Source organism: Pseudophryne corroboree, unplaced genomic scaffold (genome assembly GCF_028390025.1).
Source record: "Pseudophryne corroboree isolate aPseCor3 unplaced genomic scaffold, aPseCor3.hap2 scaffold_680, whole genome shotgun sequence".
Classification (NCBI taxonomy): Eukaryota; Metazoa; Chordata; class Amphibia; order Anura; family Myobatrachidae; genus Pseudophryne; species Pseudophryne corroboree.
In genome coordinates this window covers 150,648-167,639 of record NW_026970266.1, presented here as the reverse complement: position 1 = coordinate 167,639, position 16,992 = coordinate 150,648, and the positions used below count along the sequence as shown (strand labels likewise).

The window sequence follows — 16,992 nt, the reverse complement described above, 5'->3', positions numbered from 1 at the left end:
GGGGCTGGACACACAGCAGGTGGGGGGGGGCTGGACACGCAGCAGGTGAGGGGGGGGGGCTGGACACGCAGCAGGTGAGGGGGGGTAGGCCGGACACACAGCAGGGGAGGGGAGGGTGGCCGGACACACAGCAGGGGAGGGGAGGGTGGCCGGACACACAGCAGGGGAGGGGAGGGTGGCCGGACAAACAGCAGGGGAGGGGAGGGTGGCCGGACAAACAGCAGGGAGGGGGGGGGTAGGCCGGACACACAGCAGGGGAGGAGGGGGGGCTGGACACACAGCAGGTGAGGGGGGGGGGCTGGACACACAGCAGGTGAGGGGGGGGGTAGGCCGGACACACAGCAGGGAGGGGGGGGGTAGGCCGCCGGACACACAGCAGGGAGGGGGGGTAGGCAGGACACACAGCAGGGGAGGGGAGGGTGGCCGGACAAACAGCAGGGAGAGAGGGGGGGGGTAGGCCGGACACACAGCAGGGGAGGGGGGGGGTGGCTGGACACACAGCAGGTGAGGGGGGGCTGGACACACAGCAGGTGAGGGGGGGGGGCTGGACACACAGCAGGTGAGGGGGGGGGGCTGGACACACAGCAGGTGAGGGGGGGGGGGCTGGACACACAGCAGGTGGGGGGGGGGCTGGACACGCAGCAGGTGAGGGGGGGGGGCTGGACACGCAGCAGGTGAGGGGGGGTAGGCCGGACACACAGCAGGGGAGGGGAGGGTGGCCGGACACACAGCAGGGGAGGGGAGGGTGGCCGGACACACAGCAGGGGAGGGGAGGGTGGCCGGACAAACAGCAGGGGAGGGGAGGGTGGCCGGACAAACAGCAGGGAGGGGGGGGGGGTAGGCCGGACACACAGCAGGGGAGGAGGGGGGGCTGGACACACAGCAGGTGAGGGGGGGGGGGCTGGACACACAGCAGGTGAGGGGGGGGTAGGCCGGACACACAGCAGGGAGGGGGGGGTAGGCCGCCGGACACACAGCAGGGGAGGGGAGGGTGGCCGGACAAACAGCAGGGAGGGGGGGGGTAGGCCGGACACACAGCAGGTGAGGGGGGGGGGTGGCCGGACAAACAGCAGGGAGGGGGGGGGTAGGCCAGACACACAGCAGGTGAGGGGGGGGGGGGGCTGGACACACAGCAGGGAGGGGGGGGGGTAGGCCGGACACACAGCAGGTGAGGGGGGGGGGGCTGGACACACAGCAGGGAGGGGGGGGGGGGTAGGCCGGACACACAGCAGGTGAGGGGGGGGGGGGGGGGGCTGGACACACAGCAGGTGAGGGGGGGGGGGCTGGACACACAGCAGGTGAGGGGGGGGGTAGGCCGGACACACAGCAGGTGAGGGGGGGGGTGGCTGGACACACAGCAGGGAGGGAAGGGGGTAGGGGGGTGGCCTTATTATAATAACCGTGTGGGGGAGGAGTCTGCGGCGGTGGGTGAATGAGATGTGGGGGCAGGCTGCTAAGGGTGCAGGGGAGGAGGGGAAGGGAGCCGGATGGATCTGAATGTGAGCCGCACGTAAGGGACCATACTGATCCTCCCCACCTCAGCCCGCTGGTGCTGCTGCCTGACTTCTTCCGTGCAGCACAGCTGTCTTCTCCGGCTGCCGCTGCCGCTCCCGCACCCGCTTCAGGTGTGGGGGTACCACACCGCTCAGTAGGCAAGCGCTGTCAGTCAGGAGTCAGCGCTGCACCGGATGTCTCTTCTGGATGTCCTCTGACTTTCTCCTGCGGCGCAACTCCAGCTATTCCTCCCGCTGCGGCTCCCACTTTGGGTAAGGGGACCATATTGCTCAGTAGTGAGCACTTTCGGTAAGCCTGCGGCTGCTATGCCGCTACCCCTCTCCTCCACAGTCCTAATGGGTCGCTGCAGTCTGTAAGGGACCGCAGGTGCACACACCCAGGAACCGCTGGCTCTCCTCCCGCCGCCAGCAGCTACTTTTATAACCTCAGCCTGCACGAGACCCCTTCCCTCACTCACTCTCGCTCTCCTGGCGGCCACTGCGCAGCCGCAACAAATTGAAAAGCCCTATCTCTATAATGGGGCATATTTCTCTTAATTAAAAAAACCCTATAACTTTCTGAAAAACCACAACCCCAAAAGGCACTACACTGGGGCATACTCTATCTAGTAAAACAAACCCCAAGTCTTAATTCGTCCTCTATCCGGAGTTATGCCTTCCCAAAAAATATCTACAGTAATTCACTCTATAGGAAAACGGTGTCAAAAAGCCACAAAGGAAGCCACAGAAAAAAACTGACAGTTGGAACTTTAGGTTACTCCCAATTCCTCATTTTTTATTATTTTGCCCTGAAATTTGGCATGCAGCACCGGGTGACGATTCTACACGCCCATGCCAAATTTCAGCTCAGTACGTCCAATCAGTTTTGAGGTGTAGCCCCTCAAACACCATGCCCCCATCTCAGAAGTTCCCTATGGGAGAATTCCGTTTGTTCGATTCAGCCTTAATATAAGGGCACGACCGTGCCCTTATAATATCTATCTATCTATCTATCTATCTATCTATCTATCTATCTATCTATCGTATGTGTGTGTATATATACATCTATACATACATGCGCTAACACCTGGACATACACTGATGTACCCACACCTAATATCCATACATACACGCCCTGACACCTGGACATACACCAACATTCCCACACCTGCATCTATACATACACATGCTGACACCTGGACATACACCAACATACAAGCACCTGCATCTATATATACACGCGCTGACAAATGGACATACACCGACGTACCCACACTTGCATCTATACATACATGCACTGACATCTGGACATACAAGCACCTGCATCTATACATACACGCGCTGACACCTGAACCTACACTGACCTTCCCACACCTGCATCTATACATACACATTCTGACACCTGGACATACACAGACGTACCCACACCTGCATCTATACATACACGCGTTGACACCTGGACGTACACTGACGTACACACACCTAAATCTATATATGCATGGATGCAAATGTGGGTACGTCTGTATACGTCCAGGTGTTAGCATGTGTATGTATAGATGTTAGGTGTGGGTACATCAGTGTATATCCAGGTGTCAGCACATGTATGTATAGATTCACATGTGGGTAAGCCGGTGTACGTCCACGTGTCAGCATGTGTAGGTATAGATGCAGGTGTGGGTACGTTGGTGTACGTTTAGGGGTCAGCGTGTTAATGTATAGATGTTGGTGTGTATGTCAGTGTACGTACAGATATAGGTGTGTGTGTGTGTGTGTGTGTATGTATGTATGTATGTATATGTATAGAGGAAGGTGTGATACATACATATAACACATACATGATAGATACATACATATATCACACACACGATAGATAGATAGATAGATAGATAGATAGATAGATAGATACATACAAGATAGATACATACATACATGATAGATACATATATACACACACACATACGATAGATAGATAGATAGATAGATAGATAGATAGATACATATATATATATATATATATATCACAAACATATATGATTCATACATATATCACACACACATACATGATACATACATGAGAAAGACCTGGGATGGTGATGAGGCCAGGGCCCCCTGCTGATGTTGCGTTGAGGAAGGCAGTGTTCCAGGGCAGATGCCAGTCGGGGAGAGCGCCGCGCAGCCCGGGAAAAATACTGCTGAGAAGCTACATCTGGAAGAGCCCCTGGGAGGGAGAGTGCCACATGCCCCATCCTGCGCGGCAGACTCTGCAGGCCTGCACATGGGAAGGGAGGTCTCTGGCCACACGTACTCACCCTTCTGCTGAAGCCCCGCTGCTGTCCCCATCAGCGCTCTCCAGCGGGGAGCGGGGCCAGGATGAACCTCAACCTGTGAGAACTATCTTCATGATTAAGAGATCTCATATGCAAGATAAGTATGTGTTGGGATAGGGCTGGGGAGGGTGGCTGCTCGGGCACACCCCCGTCAAGTTAAGGAGATTTAACTGAGGAAGCACAAGGGAACTCTCGTCTGGGGACAACAACTGCAGGGAGACCACATCTTTTCAGATGAACATGGGAGGGCAGAAGGCTGCCTAATACTGAAGCACCCCCAAACAACAAACCAAATGCAACAACTAGTGCAAGCATTCCTGGGGGAAGGCCTGCAGCAGATTGATTTGCATATGGTAATGCCATCCAAGCAGTGGGTCAAAGTTGGCTTCAACCCTCGTCTGCATATGAAAAGAGAAAAGGGGCGTGCAGGGCATGGCGGCCTTTTGCGGCGCTTGGGTGACCCTTAGTTCGCATTAAACATCTCCACCCTCCTTCGGTGTGGGGCTCATGTTGGCAATGCCCCAGCCCCTGAAGCATTCAAGCTGATTTCTTGCAGCAGCTGGGTACTGTAACAGCTCCAGAGCTGCTCTGTGAGGCAAGTAAAAGGGTGTGGGCCCTGCAGCACTACCTGTAGTTTGCATTGTGTGTTGGAAGGCACAAAGTAAGCAGACGGGAGAAGTCAGGATAGTGCGCAAGGGCATAGAAGGGAGCGGCTCAAGAAAAGAGAAGTGGAAACAGACAGCAAACTAGGCTGGAGAGAGACCTGAGACAAAGAGATCTGAATTATACGAGAGCCGACCAGAGGAAACACAAATTATGCAGTCAAGTTTCCCACATTTGGGGAAATCACAGGGGCAGCACACCCAGAGTGCAATGGGTGAGCCTTGCCCTGGGAGAAGCACCTACATGATCATAGTATCTCACCTGGCAGGTAAGTAGGAGTTGGGCTAGAGCTGCGAAGGGTCGCTGCTCGGGTACCCCCCTGTCAAGTGAAGGAGATCCAACTGAGGCAGCACAAGGGAACTCTCGAAAGAGGAACAAGGCTAGAGGAAGATCTGAGACAAAGAAATCTGATTTTTACCAGAGTTGACCAGAAGAAAGCACAAACACAGTCCCCCACTACCACAAATAATGCAGTTGAGTTTCCCACATTTGGGGAAATCACAGGGGTCAGCATACCCAGAATGCAATGAATGAACCTCACCCTGGGAGAACAATCTTCATGACCATGGTATCTCCTATGCAAAATAAGTATGATTTGGGATAGGGCTGGGGAGGGCCGCTGCTCAGGCACATCTCTGTCAAGTAAAGGAGATTCAACTGAGGCAGCACAAGGGAACTCTCATCTGGGGACAACAACTGCAGGGAGAACACATATTTTCAGATGAACATGGGAGGGCAGAAGGCTGCCTAATACTGAAGCACCCCCAAACAACAAACCAAATGCAACAACTAGTGCAAGCATTCCTGGGGGAAGGCCTGCAGCAGATGGATTTGCATATGGTGATGTCATCCAAGCAGTGGGTCAAAGTTGGCTTCAACCCTCGTCTGCATATGAAAAGAAAAAAGGGATGTGCAGGGCATGGCGTCCTTTTGTGGCGCTTGGATGACCCCTAATTCGCATTAAACATCTCCACCCTCCTTCGGTGTGGGGCTCATGTTGGCTATGCCCCAGCCCCTGAAGCATTCAAGATGATTTCTTGCAGCAGCTGGGCACTGTAGCAGCTCCAGAGCTTCTCTGTAAAGCATGTAAAAGGGTGTGGGCCCTGCAGCACTACCTGTAGTATGCATTGTGCGTTGGAAGGCACAAAGTAAGCAGACGGGAGAGGTCAGGATAGTGCGCAAGGGCATAGAAGGGAGCGGCTCAAGAAAAGAGAAGTGGAAACAGACAGCAAACTAGGCTGGAGAAAGACCTGAGACAAAGAGATCTGAATTATATGAGAGCCGACCAGAGGAAACACAAATTATGCAGTCAAGTGTCCCACATTTGGGGAAATCGCAGGAGCAGCACACCCAGAGTGCAATGGGTGAGCCTTGCCCTGGGAGAAGCACCTTCCTGATCATAGTATCTCACCTGGCAGGTAAATAGGAGTTGGGCTAGAGCTGGGGAGGGTCGCTGCTCGTGCACCCCACTGTCAAGTGAAGGAGATCCAACTGAGGCAGCACAAGGGAACTCTCGAAAGAAGAACAAGGCTAGAGGAAGATCTGAGACAAAGAAATCTGACTTTTACCAGAGCTGACCAGAGGAAAGCACAAACACAGTCCCCCACTACCACAAATAATGCAGTTGAGTTTCCCACATTTGGGGAAATCACAGGGGTCAGCATACCCAGAATGCAATGAATGAACCTCACCCTGGGAGAACAATCTTCATGACCATGGTATCTCCTATGCAAAATAAGTATGATGTGGGATAGGGCTGGGGAGGGCCGCTGCTCAGGCACATCTCTGTCAAGTAAAGGAGATTCAACTGAGGCAGCACAAGGGAACTCTCATCTGGGGACAACAACTGCAGGGAGAACACATATTTTCAGATGAACATGGGAGGGCAGAAGGCTGCCTAATACTGAAGCACCCCCAAACAACAAACCAAATGCAACAACTAGTGCAAGCAATCCTGGGGGAAGGCCTGCAGCAGATTGATTTGCATATGGTAATGCCATCCAAGCAGTGGGTCAAAGTTGGCTTCAACCCTCGTCTGCATATCAAAAAAGAGAAAAGGGGCGTGCAGGGCATGGCGGCCTTTTGCGGCGCTTGGATGACCCCTAGTTTGCATTAAACACCTCCACCCTCCTTCGGTGTGGGGCTCATGTTGGCTATGCCCCAGCCCCTGAAGCATTCAAGCTGATTTCTTGCAGCAGCTGGGCACTGTAACAGCTCAAGAGCTGCTCTGTAAGGCAAGTAAAAGGGTGTGGGCCCTGCAGCACTACCTGTAGTTTGCATTGTGCATTGGAAGGCACAAAGTAAGCAGACGGGAGAAGTCAGGATAGTGCGCAAGGGCATAGAAGGGAGCGGCTCAAGAAAAGAGAAGTGGAAACAGACAGCAAACTAGGCTGGAGAGAGACCTGAGACAAAGAGATCTGAATTATACGAGAGCCGACCAGGGGAAACACAAATTATGCAGTCAAGTGTCCCACATTTGGGGAAATTGCAGGAGCAGCACACCCAGAGTGCAATGGGTGAGCCTTGCCCTGGGAGTAGCACCTTCATGATCATAGTATCTCACCTGGCAGGTAAGTAGGAGTTGGGCTAGAGCTGGGGAGGGTCGCTGCTCGGGCACCCCCCTGTCAAGTGAAGGAGATCCAACTGAGGCAGCACAAGGGAACTCTTGAAAGAGGAACAAGGCTAGAGGAAGATCTGAGACAAAGAAATCTGACTTTTATCAGAGCTGACCAGAGGAAAGCACAAACACAGTCCCCCTCTACCACAAATAATGCAGTCGAGTTTCCCACATTTGGGGAAATCACAGGGGTCAGCATACCCAGAATGCAATGAATGAACCTCACCCTGGGAGAACAATCTTCATGACCATGGTATCTCCTATGCAAAATAAGTATGATTTGGGATAGGGCTGGGGAGGGCCGCTGCTCAGGCACATCTCTGTCAAGTAAAGGAGATTCAACTGAGGCAGCACAAGGGAACTCTCATCTGGGGACAACAACTGCAGGGAGAACACATATTTTCAGATGAACATGGGAGGGCAGAAGGCTGCCTAATACTGAAGCACCCCCAAACAACAAACCAAATGCAACAACTAGTACAAGCATTCCTGGGGGAAGGCCTGCAGCAGATGGATTTGTATAGGGTGATGTCATCCAAGCAGTGGGTCAAAGTTGGCTTCAACCCTCATCTGCATATGAAAAGAGAAAAGGGGCGTGCAGGGCATGGCGGCCTTTTGCGGCGCTTGGATGACCCCTAGTTCGCATTAAACACCTCCACCCTCATTCGGTGTGGGGCTCATGTTGGCTATGCCCCAGCCCCTGAAGCATTCAAGCTGATTTCTTGCAGCAGCTGGGCACTGTAACAGCTCCAGAGCTGCTCTGTAAGGCAAGTAAAAGGGTGTGGGCCCTGCAGCACTACCTGTAGTTCGCATTGTGCGTTGGAAGGCACAAAGTAAGCAGACGGGAGAAGTCAGGATAGTGCGCAAGGGCATAGAAGGGAGCGGCTCAAGAAAAGAGAAGTGGAAACAGACAGCAAACTAGGCTGGAGAGAGACCTGAGACAAAGAGATCTGAATTATATGAGAGCCGACCAAGGGAAACACAAATTATGCAGTCAAGTTTCCCACATTTGGGGAAATCAAAGGGGCAGCACACCCAGAGTGCAATAGGTGAGCCTTGCCCTGGGAGAAGCACCTACATGATCATAGTATCTCACCTGGCAGGTAAGTAGGAGTTGAGCTAGAGCTGGGGAGGGTCGCTGCTCGGGCACCCCCCTGTCAAGTGAAGGAGATCCAACTGAGGCAGCACAAGGGAACTCTCGAAAGAAGAACAAGGCTAGAGGAAGATCTGAGACAAAGAAATCTGACTTTTGCCAGAGCTGACCAGAGGAAAGCACAAACACAGTCCCCCTCTACCACAAATAATGCAGTCGAGTTTCCCACATTTGGGGAAATCACAGGGGTCATCATACCCAGAATGCAATGAATGAACCTCACCCTGGGAGAACAATCTTCATGACCATGATATCTCCTATGCAAAATAAGTATGATTTGGGATAGGGCTGGGGAGGGCCGCTGCTCAGGCACATCTCTGTCAAGTAAAGGCGATTCAACTGAGGCAGCACAAGGGAACTCTCATCTGGGGACAACAACTGCAGGGAGAACACATATTTTCAGATGAACATGGGAGGGCAGAAGGCTGCCTAATACTGAAGCACCCCCAAACAACAAACCAAATGCAACAACTAGTACAAGCATTCCTGGGGGAAGGCCTGCAGCAGATGGATTTGCATATGGTGATGTCATCCAAGCAGTGGGTCAAAGTTGGCTTCAACCCTCGTCTGCATATGAAAAGAAAAAAGGGATGTGCAGGGCATGGCGGCCTTTTGCGGCGCTTGCATGACCCCTAATTCGCATTAAACACCTCCACCCTCCTTCGGTGTGGGGCTCATGTTGGCTATGCCCCAGTACCTGAAGCATTCAAGCTGATTTCTTGCAGCAGCTGGGCACTGTAACAGCTCCAGAGCTGCTCTGTAAGGCATCTAAAAGGGTGTGGGCCCTGCAGCACTACCTGTAGTTCGCATTGTGCGTTGGAAGGCACAAAGTAAGCAGACGGGAGAAGTCAGGATAGTGCGCAAGGGCATAGAAGGGAGCGGTTCAAGAAAAGAGAAGTGGAAACAGACAGCAAACTAGGCTGGAGAGAGACCTGAGACAAAGAGATCTGAATTATACGAGAGCCGACCAGAGGAAACACAAATTATGCAGTCAAGTGTCCCACATTTGGGGAAATCGCAGGAGCAGCACACCCAGAGTGCAATGGGTGAGCCTTGCCCTGGGAGAAGCACCTTCCTGATCATAGTATCTCACCTGGCAGGTAAGTAGGAGTTGAGCTAGAGCTGGGGAGGGTCGCTGCTCGGGCACCCCCCTGTCAAGTGAAGGAGATCCAACTGAGGCAGCACAAGGGAACTCTCGAAAGAAGAACAAGGCTAGAGGAAGATCTGAGACAAAGAAATCTGACTTTTACCAGAGCTGACCAGAGGAAAGCACAAACACAGTCCCCCTCTACCACAAATAATGCAGTCGAGTTTCCCACATTTGGGGAAATCACAGGGGTCATCATACCCAGAATGCAATGAATGAACCTCACCCTGGGAGAACAATCTTCATGACCATGATATCTCCTATGCAAAATAAGTATGATTTGGGATAGGGCTGGGGAGGGCCGCTGCTCAGGCACATCTCTGTCAAGTAAAGGCGAATCAACTGAGGCAGCACAAGGGAACTCTCATCTGGGGACAACAACTGCAGGGAGAACACATATTTTCAGATGAACATGGGAGGGCAGAAGGCTGCCTAATACTGAAGCACCCCCAAACAACAAACCAAATGCAACAACTAGTACAAGCATTCCTGGGGGAAGGCCTGCAGCAGATGGATTTGCATATGGTGATGTCATCCAAGCAGTGGGTCAAAGTTGGCTTCAACCCTCGTCTGCATATGAAAAGAAAAAAGGGATGTGCAGGGCATGGCGTCCTTTTGTGGCGCTTGGATGACCCTTAATTCGCATTAAACATCTCCACCCTCCATCGGTGTGGGGCTCATGTTGGCTATGCCCCAGCCCCTGAAGCATTCAAGATGATTTCTTGCAGCAGCTGGGCACTGTAACAGCTCCAGAGCTGTTCTGTAAAGCATGTAAAAGGGTGTAGGCCCTGCAGCACTACCTGTAGTATGCATTGTGCGTTGGAAGGCACAAAGTAAGCAGACGGGAGAGGTCAGGATAGTGCGCAAGGGCATAGAAGGGAGCGGCTCAAGAAAAGAGAAGTGGAAACAGACAGCAAACTAGGCTGGAGAAAGACCTGAGACAAAGAGATCTGAATTATACGAGAGCCGACCAGAGGAAACACAAATTATGCAGTCAAGTTTCCCACATTTGGGGAAATCGCAGGAGCAGCACACCCAGAGTGCAATGGGTGAGCCTTGCCCTGGGAGAAGCACCTACATGATCATAGTATCTCACCTGGCAGGTAAGTAGGAGTTGGGCTAGAGCTGGGGAGGGTCGCTGCTCGGGCACCCCCCTGTCAAGTGAAGGAGATCCAACTGAGGCAGCACAAGGGAACTCTCGAAAGAAGAACAAGGCTAGAGGAAGATCTGAGACAAAGAAATCTGACTTTTACCAGAGCTGAGCAGAGGAAAGCACAAACACAGTCCCCCACTACCACAAATAATGCAGTCGAGTTTCCCACATTTGGGGAAATCACAGGGGTCAGCATACCCAGAATGCAATGAATGAACCTCACCCTGGGAGAACAATCTTCATGACCATGGTATCTCCTATGCAAAATAAGTATGATTTGGGATAGGGCTGGGGAGGGCCGCTGCTCAGGCACATCTCTGTCAAGTAAAGGAGATTCAACTGAGGCAGCACAAGGGAACTCTCATCTGGGGACAACAACTGCAGGGAGAACACATATTTTCAGATGAACATGGGAGGGCAGAAGGCTGCCTAATACTGAAGCACCCCCAAACAACAAACCAAATGCAACAACTAGTGCAAGCATTCCTGGGGGAAGGCCTGCAGCAGATTGATTTGCATATGGTAATGCCATCCAAGCAGTGGGTCAAAGTTGGCTTCAACCCTCGTCTGCATATGAAAAGAGAAAAGGGGCGTGCAGGGCATGGCGGCCTTTTGCGGCGCTTGGGTGACCCTTAGTTCGCATTAAACACCCCCACCCTCCTTCGGTGTGGGGCTCATGTTGGCAATGCCCCAGCCCCTGAAGCATTCAAGCTGATTTCTTGCAGCAGCTGGGTACTGTAACAGCTCCAGAGCTGCTCTGTGAGGCAAGTAAAAGGGTGTGGGCCCTGCAGCACTACCTGTAGTTTGCATTGTGTGTTGGAAGGCACAAAGTAAGCAGACGGGAGAAGTCAGGATAGTGCGCAAGGGCATAGAAGGGAGCGGCTCAAGAAAAGAGAAGTGGAAACAGACAGCAAACTAGGCTGGAGAGAGACCTGAGACAAAGAGATCTGAATTATACGAGAGACGACCAGGGGAAACACAAATTATGCAGTCAAGTTTCCCACATTTGGGGAAATCACAGGGGCAGCACACCCAGAGTGCAATGGGTGAGCCTTGCCCTGGGAGAAGCACCTACATGATCATAGTATCTCACCTGGCAGGTAAGTAGGAGTTGGGCTAGAGCTGGGGAGGGTCGCTGCTCGGGTACCCCCCTGTCAAGTGAAGGAGATCCAACTGAGGCAGCACAAGGGAACTCTCGAAAGAGGAACAAGGCTAGAGGAAGATCTGAGACAAAGAAATCTGATTTTTACCAGAGTTGACCAGAAGAAAGCACAAACACAGTCCCCCACTACCACAAATAATGCAGTCGAGTTTCCCACATTTGGGGAAATCACAGGGGTCAGCATACCCAGAATGCAATGAATGAACCTCACCCTGGGAGAACAATCTTCATGACCATGGTATCTCCTATGCAAAATAAGTATGATTTGGGATAGGGCTGGGGAGGGCCGCTGCTCAGGCACATCTCTGTCAAGTAAAGGAGAGTCAACTGAGGCAGCACAAGGGAACTCTCATCTGGGGACAACAACTGCAGGGAGAACACATATTTTCAGATGAACATGGGAGGGCAGAAGGCTGCCTAATACTGAAGCACCCCCAAACAACAAACCAAATGCAACAACTAGTGCAAGCATTCCTGGGGGAAGGCCTGCAGCAGATGGATTTGTATATGGTGATGTCATCCAAGCAGTGGGTCAAAGTTGGCTTCAACCCTCGTCTGCATATGAAAAGAAAAAAGGGATGTGCAGGGCATGGTGTCCTTTTGTGGCGCTTGGATGACCCCTCCTTCGGTGTGGGGCTCATGTTGGCTATGCCCCAGCCCCTGAAGCATTCAAGATGATTTCTTGCAGCAGCTGGGAACTGTAACAGCTCCAGAGTTGCTCTGTAAAGCATGTAAAAGGGTGTGGGCCCTGCAGCACTACCTGTAGTATGCATTGTGCGTTGGAAGGCACAAAGTAAGCAGACGGGAGAGGTCAGGATAGTGCGCAACTGCATAGAAGGGAGCGGCTCAAGAAAAGAGAAGTGGAAACAGACAGCAAACTAGGCTGGAGAAAGACCTGAGACAAAGAGATCTGAATTATATGAGAGCCGACCAGAGGAAACACAAATTATGCAGTCAAGTGTCCCACATTTGGGGAAATCGCAGGAGCAGCACACCCAGAGTGCAATGGGTGAGCCTTGCCCTGGGAGAAGCACCTTCCTGATCATAGTATCTCACCTGGCAGGTAAATAGGAGTTGGGCTAGAGCTGGGGAGGGTCGCTGCTCGTGCACCCCCCTGTCAAGTGAAGGAGATCCAACTGAGGCAGCACAAGGGAACTCTCGAAAGAAGAACAAGGTTAGAGGAAGATCTGAGACAAAGAAATCTGACTTTTACCAGAGCTGACCAGAGGAAAGCACAAACACAGTCCCCCACTACCACAAATAATGCAGTCGAGTTTCCCACATTTGGGGAAATCACAGGGGTCAGCATACCCAGAATGCAATGAATGAACCTCACCCTGGGAGAACAATCTTCATGACCATGGTATCTCCTATGCAAAATAAGTATGATTTGAGATAGGGCTGGGGAGGGCCGCTGCTCAGGCACATCTCTGTCAAGTAAAGGAGATTCAACTGAGGCAGCACAAGGGAACTCTCATCTGGGGACAACAACTGCAGGGAGAACACATATTTTCAGATGAACATGGGAGGGCAGAAGGCTGCCTAATACTGAAGCACCCCCAAACAACAAACCAAATGCAACAACTAGTACAAGCATTCCTGGGGGAAGGCCTGCAGCAGATTGATTTGCATATGGTAATGCCATCCAAGCAGTGGGTCAAAGTTGGCTTCAACCCTCGTCTGCATATGAAAAGAGAAAAGGGGCGTGCAGGGCATGGCGGCCTTTTGCGGCGCTTGGATGACCCCTAGTTCGCATTAAACACCTCCACCCTCCTTCGGAGTGGGGCTCATGTTGGCTATGCCCCAGCCCCTGAAGCATTCAAGCTGATTTCTTGCAGCAGCTGGGCACTGTAACAGCCCCAGAGCTGCTCTGTAAGGCAAGTAAAAGGGTGTGGGCCCTGCAGTACTACCTGTAGTTTGCATTGTGCATTGGAAAGCACAAAGTAAGCAGACGGGAGAAGTCAGGATAGTGCGCAAGGGCATAGAAGGGAGCGGCTCAAGAAAAGAGAAGTGGAAACAGACAGCAAACTAGGCTGGAGAGAGACCTGAGACAAAGAGATCTGAATTATACGAGAGCCGACCAGGGGAAACACAAATTATGCAGTCAAGTTTCCCACATTTGGGGAAATCGCAGGAGCAGCACACCCAGAGTGCAATGGGTGAGCCTTGCCCTGGGAGAAGCACCTTCATGATCATAGTATCTCACCTGGCAGGTAAGTAGGAGTTGGGCTAGAGCTGGGGAGGGTTGCTGCTCGGGTACCCCCCTGTCAAGTGAAGGAGATCCAACTGAGGCAGCACAAGGGAACTCTCATCTGGGGACAACAACTGCAGGGAGAACACATATTTTCAGATGAACATGGGAGGGCAGAAGGCTGCCTAATACTGAAGCACCCCCAAACAACAAACCAAATGCAACAACTAGTGCAAGCATTCCTGGGGGAAGGCCTGCAGCAGATGGATTTGCATATGGTGATGTCATCACATCAACCCTCGTCTGCATATGAAAAGAGAAAAGGGGCGTGCAGGGCATGGCGGCCTTTTGCGGCGCTTGGATGACCCCTAGTTCGCATTAAACACCTCCACCCTCCTTCGGTGTGGGGCTCATGTTGGCTATGCCCCAGCCGCTTAAGCATTCAAGCTGATTTCTTGCAGCAGCCGGGCACTGTAACAGCTCCAGAGCTGCTCTATAAGGCAAGTAAAAGGGTCTATGTGGCGCAATCAGTTAGTATGTACGGCTATTAACCAAAAGGTTGGTGGTTCAATCCCACCCAGGGACCTAATTGACCTTGTTATCAGATTTTGGTGATCTTTAAGTAGACAAGTCAAATTTCATACCCCCTGTTATGGTGTAGGGTACCTGGCCTTCTCTGATGTAATCAGAGTTAGATTTGATTCAGTGATTTTATAAAAACAAGTAGGAAGCACTATTTAGCAGTGGGTTGCAGAGAAAAAGAAATATGCTGGCAAAAAAATCAAATTGCGTGATTAAACAGCTCTTCATTTTCTGGCTTTATTTTTATGCTAACAAATTTGTTCTCTGAAAAGTGTCCACAAAGCCAAGTCTCTGATTAACACCTTTGTAGGGATGGTTTTTCACCTATTACTAAATTAAACTTGCTTCATTGGAAAGGCAGCAAGATGCATCCTCATTTCAATGTCTACTGAAATAATACAGGTTGACACCAGGAAACATTAACGCCACTGCATCCTTGCTGCTTTCTCATGTGGAAGTCTGTTTAATGTGAAAACAAGGTGATATCTAATTAGCACACAGGTAAGAAATTACGAAAATCTTTATTTAAGGGTGAAGAGGTTTCTCACAAAATTGTTGCCCCAATGCATCATTGAAATTCAAGCTGGAAAGATGATTTTAATATATCACTTGTACATTTTGTATTGCTCTTCTGGTGACAATGTAGTTTTTTTTGTCAATTACCATTTTAATAATAGGGTAAAGAAAATGAAGTGGATTTTTGAAAGAAAAGTATACTGTCAATATACTATTAAAACAAATTAAAATGGTAAAAGTTGTTGTACTTTAAGTAAAAATAAAAGAGCAAAAATATCAATCCCAGTTTTGATTACTTAAATTAACAAAAAAAAATGCATATAGCAAAGGATAGTTTCAATCTGCCTACCTCTGGGTTATGGGTCCAGCATGCTTCCATTGCAGTACTCTGCTGCACATGTAAGTGCAAGAGATCCTGAAGCACTCACTCATCATGGGAAAGTACCAATGTGTTTATTCATTGGTTGATGGAAGAAACATCTTACAAAAACTCTCCAGATTATTGATTTTTTAATGTTTTTCTAGGAAACGTTCTAGATGTATGCTTATTAGCCTTTGTCAGTATGTACTGTTTGCAAAGTGTCTCTGTGGCGCAATCGGTTAGTGTGTTCGGCTATTAACCAAAAGGTTGGTGGTTCAATCCCACCCAGGGACGTAATTGACCTTGTGATCAGATTTTGGTGATATTTAAGTAGACAAGTCAAAATTTCAAACCCCCTCTTATTGTGTAGGGTACCTGGCCTTCTCTGATGTAATCAGAGTTAGATTTGATTCAGTGATTTTATAAAAAACAGCTAGGAAGCACAATTTAGCAGTGGGTTGCAGAGAAAAAAAATATGCTGGCAGAAAAATCCAATTGAGTGATTAAACAGCTCTTCATTTTCTGGCTTTATTTTTATGCTAACAAATTTGTTCTCTGAAAAGTGTCCACAAAGCCAAGTCTCTGATTAACACCTTTGTAAGGATGGTTTTTCACCTATTACTAAATTAAACTTGCTTCATTGGAAAGGCAGCAAGATGCATCCTCATTTCAATGTCTACTGAAATAATACAAGTTGACACCAGGAAACATTAACGCCACTGCATCCTTGCTGCTTTCTCATGTGGAAGTCTGTTTAATGTGAAAACAAGGTGATATCTAATTAGCACACAGGTAAGGAATTAAGAAAATCTTTATTTAAGGGTGAAGATGTTTCTCACAAAATTGTTGACCCAATGCATCATTGAAATTCAAGCTGGAAAGATGAATTTAATATATCACTTGTACATTTTGTATTGCTCTTCTGGTGACAATGTAGTTTGTTTTTGTCAATTACCATTTTAATAATAGGGTAAAGAAAATGAAGTGGATTTTTGAAAGAAAACAATACTGTCAATATACTATTAAAACAAATTAAAATGGTAAACGTTATTGTACTTTAAGTAAAAATAAAAGAGACAAAATATCAATCCCAGTTTTGGATTACTTTAATTAACAAAAAAAAATGCATATAGCAGAGGATAGTTTCAATCTGCCTACCTCTGGTTTATGGGCCCAGCATGCTTCCATTGCAGTACTCTGCTGCACATGTAAGTGCAAGAGATCCTGAAGCACTCACTCATCATGGGAAAGTACCAATGTGTTTCTTCGTTGGTTGATGGAAGAAACATCTTACAAAAACTCTCCCGTTTATTGACTTTTTAAAGTTTTGCAAGGAAACGTTTTAGATGAATGCTTATTAGCCTTTGTCAGTATGGACTTTTGCAAAGTGTCTCTGTGGCGCAATCAGTTAGTATGTACGGCTATTAACCAAAAGGTTGGTGGTTCAATCCCACCCAGGGACCTAATTGACCTTGTTATCAGATTTTGGTGATCTTTAAGTAGACAAGTCAAAATTTCAAACCCCCTGTTATGGTGTAGGGTACTTGGCCTTCTCTGATGTAATTAGAGTTAGATTTGATTCAGTGATTTTATAAAAACAGCTAGGAAGCACAATTTAGCAGTGGGT

The 16,992-nt window shown here is 49.7% G+C and overlaps 16 non-coding genes and 1 pseudogene across 16 annotated transcripts; all 17 read right to left on the bottom strand.

Moving 5' to 3' along the window:
- Positions 1 to 4,596: 4,596 nt before the first annotated feature.
- On the bottom strand, positions 4,597 to 4,759 carry LOC135037507 (U1 spliceosomal RNA). The gene has a single exon (XR_010232040.1). It is a non-coding gene; the product is annotated as a U1 spliceosomal RNA (small nuclear RNA).
- Positions 4,760 to 4,911: 152 nt separating this feature from the next.
- LOC135037481 (U1 spliceosomal RNA) lies at positions 4,912 to 5,075 on the bottom strand. The gene has a single exon (XR_010232014.1). It is a non-coding gene; the product is annotated as a U1 spliceosomal RNA (small nuclear RNA).
- A 671-nt stretch (positions 5,076 to 5,746) lies between these two features.
- Positions 5,747 to 5,909, bottom strand: LOC135037511 (U1 spliceosomal RNA). The gene has a single exon (XR_010232044.1). It is a non-coding gene; the product is annotated as a U1 spliceosomal RNA (small nuclear RNA).
- Positions 5,910 to 6,061: 152 nt separating this feature from the next.
- Positions 6,062 to 6,225, bottom strand: LOC135037473 (U1 spliceosomal RNA). Its single transcript, XR_010232007.1, has one exon. It is a non-coding gene; the product is annotated as a U1 spliceosomal RNA (small nuclear RNA).
- A 673-nt stretch (positions 6,226 to 6,898) lies between these two features.
- LOC135037509 (U1 spliceosomal RNA) lies at positions 6,899 to 7,061 on the bottom strand. Its single transcript, XR_010232042.1, has one exon. It is a non-coding gene; the product is annotated as a U1 spliceosomal RNA (small nuclear RNA).
- A 152-nt stretch (positions 7,062 to 7,213) lies between these two features.
- On the bottom strand, positions 7,214 to 7,377 carry LOC135037479 (U1 spliceosomal RNA). The gene has a single exon (XR_010232012.1). It is a non-coding gene; the product is annotated as a U1 spliceosomal RNA (small nuclear RNA).
- Positions 7,378 to 8,075: 698 nt separating this feature from the next.
- LOC135037470 (U1 spliceosomal RNA) lies at positions 8,076 to 8,211 on the bottom strand (annotated as a pseudogene).
- A 152-nt stretch (positions 8,212 to 8,363) lies between these two features.
- On the bottom strand, positions 8,364 to 8,527 carry LOC135037492 (U1 spliceosomal RNA). Its single transcript, XR_010232025.1, has one exon. It is a non-coding gene; the product is annotated as a U1 spliceosomal RNA (small nuclear RNA).
- Positions 8,528 to 9,198: 671 nt separating this feature from the next.
- LOC135037502 (U1 spliceosomal RNA) lies at positions 9,199 to 9,361 on the bottom strand. The gene has a single exon (XR_010232035.1). It is a non-coding gene; the product is annotated as a U1 spliceosomal RNA (small nuclear RNA).
- A 152-nt stretch (positions 9,362 to 9,513) lies between these two features.
- On the bottom strand, positions 9,514 to 9,677 carry LOC135037491 (U1 spliceosomal RNA). Its single transcript, XR_010232024.1, has one exon. It is a non-coding gene; the product is annotated as a U1 spliceosomal RNA (small nuclear RNA).
- Positions 9,678 to 10,348: 671 nt separating this feature from the next.
- On the bottom strand, positions 10,349 to 10,511 carry LOC135037504 (U1 spliceosomal RNA). Its single transcript, XR_010232037.1, has one exon. It is a non-coding gene; the product is annotated as a U1 spliceosomal RNA (small nuclear RNA).
- Positions 10,512 to 10,663: 152 nt separating this feature from the next.
- On the bottom strand, positions 10,664 to 10,827 carry LOC135037476 (U1 spliceosomal RNA). Its single transcript, XR_010232009.1, has one exon. It is a non-coding gene; the product is annotated as a U1 spliceosomal RNA (small nuclear RNA).
- A 671-nt stretch (positions 10,828 to 11,498) lies between these two features.
- Positions 11,499 to 11,661, bottom strand: LOC135037464 (U1 spliceosomal RNA). Its single transcript, XR_010232002.1, has one exon. It is a non-coding gene; the product is annotated as a U1 spliceosomal RNA (small nuclear RNA).
- A 152-nt stretch (positions 11,662 to 11,813) lies between these two features.
- Positions 11,814 to 11,977, bottom strand: LOC135037486 (U1 spliceosomal RNA). Its single transcript, XR_010232019.1, has one exon. It is a non-coding gene; the product is annotated as a U1 spliceosomal RNA (small nuclear RNA).
- A 646-nt stretch (positions 11,978 to 12,623) lies between these two features.
- On the bottom strand, positions 12,624 to 12,786 carry LOC135037510 (U1 spliceosomal RNA). Its single transcript, XR_010232043.1, has one exon. It is a non-coding gene; the product is annotated as a U1 spliceosomal RNA (small nuclear RNA).
- Positions 12,787 to 12,938: 152 nt separating this feature from the next.
- LOC135037474 (U1 spliceosomal RNA) lies at positions 12,939 to 13,102 on the bottom strand. Its single transcript, XR_010232008.1, has one exon. It is a non-coding gene; the product is annotated as a U1 spliceosomal RNA (small nuclear RNA).
- Positions 13,103 to 13,773: 671 nt separating this feature from the next.
- On the bottom strand, positions 13,774 to 13,936 carry LOC135037499 (U1 spliceosomal RNA). Its single transcript, XR_010232032.1, has one exon. It is a non-coding gene; the product is annotated as a U1 spliceosomal RNA (small nuclear RNA).
- Positions 13,937 to 16,992: the final 3,056 nt, after the last annotated feature.